Here is a 9437-nt window from a genome sequence, read left to right as displayed (position 1 = left end):
TTGTTCAGCAGGAAAACTGAAACGCTCCAACAGATAATCGTCGGGGAACGCTGGAACATCCAAGCGGGGTCTGATCACCCTCTCTCCACAGAGATGCACGCAGACTTATTTGTGCTTCGATATCAACTGGTTCATTAAGACAAGGGCACGCCATGTCTGACACCTCCTTCAGTCTGCAATCTTCAGCTAAAGAGGAGGAGAAACTCAGGGTTAGTTGAAGAAAACCTGCCAGTGAGCAGGTTAGCAGTCACAGAGTGTGTTGCCATAGTAACTGACTCAGAGTTAAGCTGAACTGGCTTTGTGAAACCGAAAACCAAGAGTTTCCTTCAACTTTGGGTCAAATAACTCTGAGTTTTCACTAAACCCACTTTCTGAAACAGGGCCCTGGCCATGTGGTGCCAGGACAACAACCTCTCCCTCAACATTATCAAGACAAAGGAGATGATTGTGGACTGCAGGAAGCACGTCCCCATTATCATCAATGGGGCTGTAGTGGAGCAGGTTGAGAACTTCATGTTCCTAAGTGTCCACATCAACAACAAACTATCATGGTCCAAACATACAAAGACAGTCATGAAGAGGGCACGACAAAGCCTATTCTCCCTCAGGAGACTGAAAAGATCTGGAATGGGTCCTCAGATCCTCAAAAGTTCTACAGCTGACCATTGAGAGCATCCTGACTGGTTGCATCACTGCCTGGTATGGCAACTGCTCGGCCTCCGACCGCAAGGCACTACAGAGGGTAATGCATACGGCCCAGTACATCACTGGGGCCAAGCTTCCTGCCATCCAGGACCTCTATACCAGGCAGTGTAAGAGTTTTAATGTGCTTCAACACCTGCATTGCTTGCTGTTTGGGGTTTTAGGCTGGGTTTCTGTACAGCACTTTGAGATATCAGTTGATGTACGAAGGGCTATATAAATACATTTGATTTGATTTGATTTAACTGGACAGGTTCCACTCAGAACAGGCCTCGCCATGATCGATCAAAGAAGTTGAGTGCACGTGCTCAGCATCATACCCAGAGGTAGACGTATGAGTGCTGCCAGCATTTCTGCAGAGGTTGAAGGGGTGGGGGTCAGCCTGTCAGTGCTCAGACCATACGCCGTACACTGCATCAGGAAGCCTCTTCTTAAGATGATGCACAAGAAAGCCCGCAAACAGTTTGCTGAAGACAAGCATACTAAGGACATGGAATACTGGAACCATGTCCTGTGGCCAGATGAGACCAAGATAAACTTATTTCGTTCAGATGGTGTCAAGCGTGTGTGGCGGAAACCAGGTGAGGAGTACAAAGACAAGTGTATCTTGCCTACAGTCAAGCATGGTGGTGGGAGTGTCATGGTCTGGGGCACTGGGGAGCTACAGTTCATTGGGGGAACCATGAATGCCAACATGTACTGTGACATACTGAAGGCATGATCCCCTCCCTCAGGAGACTGGGCCGCAGGGCAGTATTCCAACATGATAACGACCCCAAACAAACTCGTCAGTCTATTCTTGTTCTGAGGAATGAAGGCTATTCCATGCGAGAAATTGCCAAGAAACTGAAAATCTTGTACAACGCTGTGTATTATTCCCTTCACAGAACAGCGCAAATTGGCTCTAACCAGAATAGAAAGAGGAGTGGGAGAACCCGGTGCACAACTGAGCAAGAGGACAAGTACATTAGAGTGTCTAGTTTGAGAAACAGACGCCTCACAAGTCCTCAACTGGCAGCTTCATTAAATAGTACAGTCTCAACGTCAACAACATTAAACAGTCTCAACGTCAACAACATTAAACAGTCTCAACCTCAACAACATTAAACAGTCTCAACGTCAACAACATTAAACAGTCTCAACGTCAACAACATTAAACAGTCTCAACGTCAACAACATTAAACAGTCTCAACGTCAACAACATTAAACAGTCCCCACGTCAGCAGTGAAGAGGCCACTCCGGGATGCTGTCCTTCTAGGCAGAGTTCCTCTGTCCAGTGTCTGTGTTCTTTTGCCCATATTAATCTTTTCTTTTTATTGGCCAATCTGAGATTGCACACACTCAATTCTTCATTGCTGCCACTTGCTTGCTAGCTGATATTTCTGATCATGTTAGGCTGCGTTTCATTTTATTTTTAAGTGGATGTGATCACGGGGAGGGCGCTAGTAATGTCTGCAGTTTTCGGGTTTGGCTATTGGTTTCAAGTGTATTAGTCTGTAAATAAATCTCTTTACCAAAATTTGTAATCTCTCCCATGTCTTATTCGACTCGTAGTTGTTCTGAAATGTTTATTTTCTGTCTACATTTTACTCCCTGCTCTATGTTTAATATAACACACATATATTAGTTATTCATTTCTGTTGCCTATCCCACCCCCTGTTGCCTACCCCCCCCCCCCCCCCTGCCCTATCTTGGGACTGCAAGGCCTGGCACACTTATGAATAATTTTGGTAGCTCATGTTGACCAGTAGAGTGGGCCACAGAGAGTATTTCAATCTAGTCACAAAATTAAGGAAATTAGAAGGGGGGGGGGGGTCGGCATGGCTATTTTTGTTACCTGCCGAAATCCCCCCTTCTATTTTGGGATTGCAAGCCCTGGCACACTTCAGAATCATGTTTGGTGATCTATCATACATCTGATGTATGCCACATTAAGTATTAGACTCTAGTCACAAAAGGAATTGGTTATTTCAGAAATAATAGAGCCCTCTACAGTTCTCTCTACCAATCGCTCAACCCCCCCATCCATTCGTGCATTTTCCTCTTATGTCTGTTCCTAAAAAAATGTTTTACACTTTTTCTGTCTTAGTTTTTAAGAATGTAGGTACAGTAGTCATAATAAAATAATGATAACAATAATAAATCTGGACGAAATATAGTTCAAATATATAAGGCAACATATCCATAATCACAGTAATATAATAATAGATTTAAAAAAATAAACGAAAAAAATTAATAAATGTGTAATAGTATAGTAAACAACACTACAACTGAATGTGCCTCCATGAAGAAAATGACAAGCTCCTTAATACCTCTCGGCCTGGATAAAGTGCTGTACTGTTGTTGTAAAGTGCTGTACTGTTGTTAATACCTCTCGCCCTGACCTGAGAGAGCCTTTTTATGTCTCTATTTTAGTTTGGGCATTCTATGTTCTGATTTTCTATGTTTTCTATTTCTTTGTGTTTGGCCGGTATGGTTCTCAAACAGGGACAGCTGTCTATCGTTGTCTCTGATTGGGAATCATACTTAGGCAGCCTTTTTCCCTGTTGGTTTTGTGGGAAGTTATCTTTGTTAGTGGCACTAATGCCCTGTTAAGAAGCGTCACGGTCGTTTTGTATTGTTTATTGTTTGCGACATTAAAAATAAAGTACTATACGCTCACAACGCTGTGCTTTGGTCCAGTTCTTCTGACGGTCTCGACCATTGTTCTTTCTCCGTGATCTACAATTGTGGCGTTCTTGGAGTTGTCTTCTCTTTAAGGATCCAGTGGACAATCACCAAGACTTCTCTGTGTACTGTTGCCTAATTGGTTGAATGAGTTGAGCTGCAGGCATTAACTGCAAAGTCCCTTGCTGTTTGTAAATGCTGATTGTATAGCCACCTATTCAAAAATACTGATTTACTTTTGTACTAGGAATACACTTCAACCTGTTGCTCTATGTTTATAATAGAAACATTTGTTGTTTGTGCTTTTACTCTAGCAGTGAACAGGTTAGGTAGCAGTTTTATACTTATCGTATTGCATATAATGTACTGTATGTGTTACATTTTAGAATATGGTAGATTCCATCATGTAAAACGACATCTACCATAACATGTATTTATGGTTTCAGCATATACTGCACAAATGTATAACTTTAAAATACATTTGATTTGCTAAAGGTACATTGATTCTCCCCTGTCCTTATTTCTAAATTTAGTTAAACTCAAATGACACAACAGGTTTGGTTTGTCTGTTTAGTCATAACATATGGTATTGTCTTGCCTCACAGATATCATGATTGACAATAAAGACAGAATGAACTGATTTATTTTCCAACACTAGCTTGTCCAAAATCCAACATATACCACATACACATACAGACACACTCATTCTTCTTATGACTATAAGGTGAGATGGCTACACATCTATGAAAAACATACATTACATTACATTTACATTTAAGTCATTTAGCAGACTCTCTTATCCAGAGCGACTTACTATCAGCATCACAGATGATAAAGATTGTAATGATAAGTTTGTATTTACACAAAACAATATATAAACATGGGCGTCTTTCTGTGGGTTGCTAACGTCTCTTTTTTTGTGAAAGAGTTCTTAATTTTAGTGTTAATGGCTTTTATACTGAAGAGTATTTAAAAAATAATAATAATAAGTGTCACAACATATCACGGAAGACGTCAGGCCTACCTACACTACGCAATACTTTTCATTTGCATTTGACCTATCAGTAAAACAACAACAAGTGCTTCATTGAAGACTGACATTAGGCAAGGTTATCCAAATTACACAACTTGCATAAATGTTGTTGTGTATTTGGCTAGGCCGGATTAAGTGATATGACATGCTATTCTATATAATAATTTATCTGTAATTAATATCACCTGATTGAGCTAATCGTGTAAATGTAATTAACTAGAGAGTCGGGCACCACAAAATATTATTTATAGAGCTGTTATCTTCCGAATTAATTCTTAAAGACCTAGTAATATTTTACATCAATAGCCGTCCATATCAATCGTCACCTTAATTCAGTCTCATCTGAAAGATATGACAGCTTGTTACACAAAGGAAAAGGGGCTGGGTTGAGTGAAAGAGCGGGAGACTGAGGAACAAAGGGAAAAAGCTGTGCTATCATAAATACAGTATCTTATGCATTCTAAATTACCACCCATTTGGAAAAGGAAAATTCGGTAGGTTGGTGGTAGATGGAAGGCTGTGTTGCCAAACCGAGTCCTTTGTCCTTTGAAGAATGTCTCTGGTGGTCAATTGAATACATTGAAGTAACGTTGTTGTATGGTAGACTGTCTGTTCCTTCCTAACCTGCGTTTGCAGCTGCTGTTGCTAACTCAACGGCTAGGAGGTATCACTTCTGTAGTGAATAAGAGTTCAAAGTTCATACCATTCGGAACCAAAGCTCACGCTGATGTTGGCTTCATTCTGTAGTTATTATGTGAACCATTCTGACATAGGACCGTCGTCCTCACGTCCTTGGAATAGGAAGTTATGTTGTCGTCAAGGCTTTATATAGGAATGGAGAAAAGGGGTGTGTTTCATAGTTTACAACCTCTGTCTCTTCACGTGGGCGGGCCACTGAGTGAGCAGCAATATCTTATGAAAACCGAACTGATATCATATTCATTAAGTACCACCACGTATGTTCAATTGTTCGGATGACCAGAATATAGTTAATTTCCCCCCACATTCTGATGTTCCCAGAGTCTCTATGTTAACCAAGGGTTTTGCAAATGTAACCTCAGTAGGGTAGAGAGAGGAAAAAGGGGGGAAGAGGTATTTATGACTGTCATAAACCTACCCCCCAGGCCAACGTCATGACAATGTCATAATGTTGCAGATTATTAGAACACAGTTGACTGATTGAATTTCAAAACGTATGTTTTCAGAAGAATGGATCCTGCAACCTATACTAACTTTGTCAATTACAAAAGCAATGTTGGCTATCCTATGGGCTTGACCAAGGATTAATGTTTTTTTTTTTTTTTTGAAAAAGGCCATTAATTTTGTTGTAGAAGGTGAGGCAAGACTTACAAGAATGTATAGTTAAAGTGACTATGCATATATGATAAACAGAGAGTAGCAGGAGTGTAAAAAGAGGCGTTGGGGAGGGGCACACAATGCAAATAGTCCATGAAGCCATTTGATTACCTGCTCAGGAGTCTTATGGCTTGGGGGTCAAAACTGTTGAGAAGCCTTTTTGTTCTAGACTTGGCACTCCATTACCGCTTGCCATGCGGTAGTAGAGAACAGTCTATGACTGGGGTGGCTGGGGTCTTTGACAATTTTTAGGGCATTTCTCTGACACCGCCTGGTGTAGAGGTCCTGGATGGCAGGCAGCTTAGCCCCAGTGATGTACTGGGCCGTACGTACTACCCTCTGTAGTGCCTTGCGGTCAGAGGCCGAGCAATTGCCGCACCAGGCAGTGATGCTCTCGATGTTGCAGCTGTCAATTCAATGTTGTGTTAATTTGTAGTTTACAAAACGGTTTTGTGATATCAAGGTAAGATCTAGTTTTAAACGGCCATAATTTAATTTAACATTGGGATTAATAATGCATCATTTACACTCACCTGTGCATATGACAAAATAGCTTACTATCAAATCCAAACGGCTGAGAGATTTATCTAAATGTCAGAGTTTCATAGATTATCCTTTTATCATAATATAGTAGTATGGCTCAGGTTTCCAGACGGTGGCTAAAACTTAGCCATTTTGTCTTAGAATCAACAGTAGAGGTTTGAAGTAGGCCAACTTGTTGAATATTTTAGTCTTACTATATCAAACTTTTAATTCAATTAATGAGTGGAACAAATTGAATTTTGCTCAATTGTTGTCACGTTCTTTCAAAATCGAACCCAGAAGCAGACCAGGACAAGGAGAGTAGGAAGAAGGTGAGTATTTATTTACAAGTGAATGTGAATGGGTAGATATATCCAGGTGGCGTAGCGGGCAGCGGTGGTAAATTGATGGGAGTAAATAGGTGGATCCAATGGGGTAGCGGAATCCTCCGGCGACCAGGCGGGAATGGGGTAAATGATCCGGGTGAGTAACTGAAGACAGAACAAACGGAGATAAGTTCAAGGCAAGCAATACGTAAAAAACAACAAAACAAATTCTATCCAACTTGAGGCTGATACTATAGCACAACATACTGTTCATGGCTAACGATCCGGCAGGGAATGGATGTCAGGTCAGAGCTTTTGAAGGGGAGAGGTGATGATCAGGACAGGTGTGCAGATTACTGATGGGATACAGGTGCGGGTGAACATCGATCTCCCAACAAGCTAATTCGCCAGGCAACCAGACAGGGTGCGTTCCAGGACACCGGAAACACACTCCAGGACAGAAACACAGGCAAACACAGACTCAGGAAGCGGGATTCGTGACAATTGTTCCAAGTATTCTTAATGAATACTTTTATCATGTTTAATCATGTGTCCATGCGAGCAGCATTGGGGCTCATTGTGGATAAGAAAAAACAAGAGATGCAATCTAAAAAATATTTTATCGGTCAGGGATGTCCGCTGACATAGACAAATGGGTCATTATAAATCTAATGTCCTCTTGTCTAGGTTATAGGTGGATACAAGGTATAGGACTGATTGTTGCCATTGGGAGCTGTTGTGCCTCACATTTATTCAAATTGGACATGGCTAGTTTTCCAGGTGGTACTGTCTGGACCTGGGGGCTAGCAATCACATTTAATTTCTTGAGTAATAGACTCAAACACTAGTGTGAGGGTGTCGGAAAACAAGGGAAGGTTTGATTAGGTGAATAGGAACAGTAGAACTGTGGGGAGAACAGAAGGGAAAGCATAATGTGTGTGTGTGGAGAGACCTCTCCCCTTGTCACTCTTCTGATTTATTGCCCTGGTTTCCTGGAGAGAGCCACTAAAGCCAGTTGTTTTTCTGTGTGTTTAAGTTAGTGCTTGTCTTAGTGCGTGTGATGTAGGTGACCCTAACCTATCAGATAGGTTAATGATATAGCAATTCCATCTACAATGTTGTTACTACAGGTGTTGATATATTCCAGCATAGCTCATACACACTTAACGTAAAGTGTGTTCAAGATTTCCTCAAGGTCAAGCTGCCATTTGAACTACATGGAATTGACATTATTGGCAAACTGACACAGATAGACAGGTGACACCAGTATATCTGTGTTATGATTGACTACCTCACTAAATGGCCACATGCATACCGCCTCCGCACAAAGTATGCTAATGAGGTCAGATTGCATAATGACATTTTTCTATCCGTTTGAGGCACTCTAACGTATACTCACAGACCAAGCGAAGGAGTTTGTCATGAGGTATATAGTAGCTGTGTTTCTCAACTTTAATATTAGTTTAAATGTCTTCAGCTTTCTAAGAGTTTTTTCCCCCTTTTATAATAAAAGATCAACGAAAATGTTTGCAAGGCTCTGGCGATCTGAAGAAATCTCTGCTCACCGTACCATCCCCAAATGAATGGATTGGTGGAAAGGATGAACCGGACAATACAGAGGTATAAGCAACATCTGTAGACTGATGTTATAACATATTTAACAGGCATTAGTGGTTTTGAGTTCATCAATTGTAATGTTCTAAAAACTTTCACATTCTAAGAATAACTTGTCATATTATTTCCTATTCAATCATATTTTCAGATCCATCTCTAAATTAGTGGGCCAAAAACCAAAAGAGAGGGACATGTTTGGTTTAAGAACCAATAATCAAATGACAACAAAATACTCCCCCTTCTACCTGATGTTCAGTAGAGAGGCTCGCTACTCGTCAGAGCTTCCAGAACATTAGAGGGTTGGTATACATCATTTTACATTCTAGTTGATTTGAGAAGTGCAGAGTGTATCTTTGTAAGTTTAAATTAATATCAGAAATGTATGTATAGATTGACAGGAGTGTCGAGGAGGTCTTAACAGAAGATATGCTGAAGCTCAATGAGGTTCTCCAGACTGCCATGGACAACACTCGTGTGGTCCAGAGGAAATCTTCCAAAAACAGGCACAGTGCCAAAACTGAATGTGGGTGACAGGGTGTGGAGGGAAAATATCCATAGCTAGCAGAGGAAACTAGATCCAAACTATCTTGACAAAAATACGATTTGAGGTCTTGAAGGGAAGAGTGTGAACTTGGAAGATGACAAAGGAGGTTTTCTTCCCTAAAATAAGCATGGATCACCTGAGGCCTCATGTAGAGGAGACTCCTCGGATCCCTCATAAAATCAAATCTGCATGCTCCTAAACCACCACACCAGCAGGTGCAGCCTTCACAGCCACCACACCAGTGGCCTCCTCCTCCACAGTCACCACACCAGTAGGTGCAGACTCCACAGCCACCACACCAACAGCCTCAACCTCCAACACCACCACACCAGCAGGTGCAGCCTCCACAACCACCACACCAGTGGCCTCCTCCTCCACAGCCACCACACCAGCAGCTGCAGCCTCCACAACTACCATACCAGCAGGTTCGGCCTCCACAGCCACCACACCAGTGGCCTCCACCTCATCAGCCACCACACCAGCAGCTGCAGCCTACACAACTACCATACCAGCAGGTTCGGCCTCCACAGCCACCACACCAGTGGCCTCCACCTCCTCAGCCACCACACCAGCAGCAGCAGCTACTGATGTAAACACATATTTTCAGGTTGATCCATTTCTATATCTCAGTACACTTACAGGTACATTTTTCCAGGTGAGGCAGAGGCTTGG

This window comes from Oncorhynchus gorbuscha, linkage group LG22, assembly GCF_021184085.1.
Source record: "Oncorhynchus gorbuscha isolate QuinsamMale2020 ecotype Even-year linkage group LG22, OgorEven_v1.0, whole genome shotgun sequence".
In the NCBI taxonomy this organism is placed as follows: Eukaryota; Metazoa; Chordata; class Actinopteri; order Salmoniformes; family Salmonidae; genus Oncorhynchus; species Oncorhynchus gorbuscha.
This window is presented reverse-complemented; position numbering follows the sequence as displayed.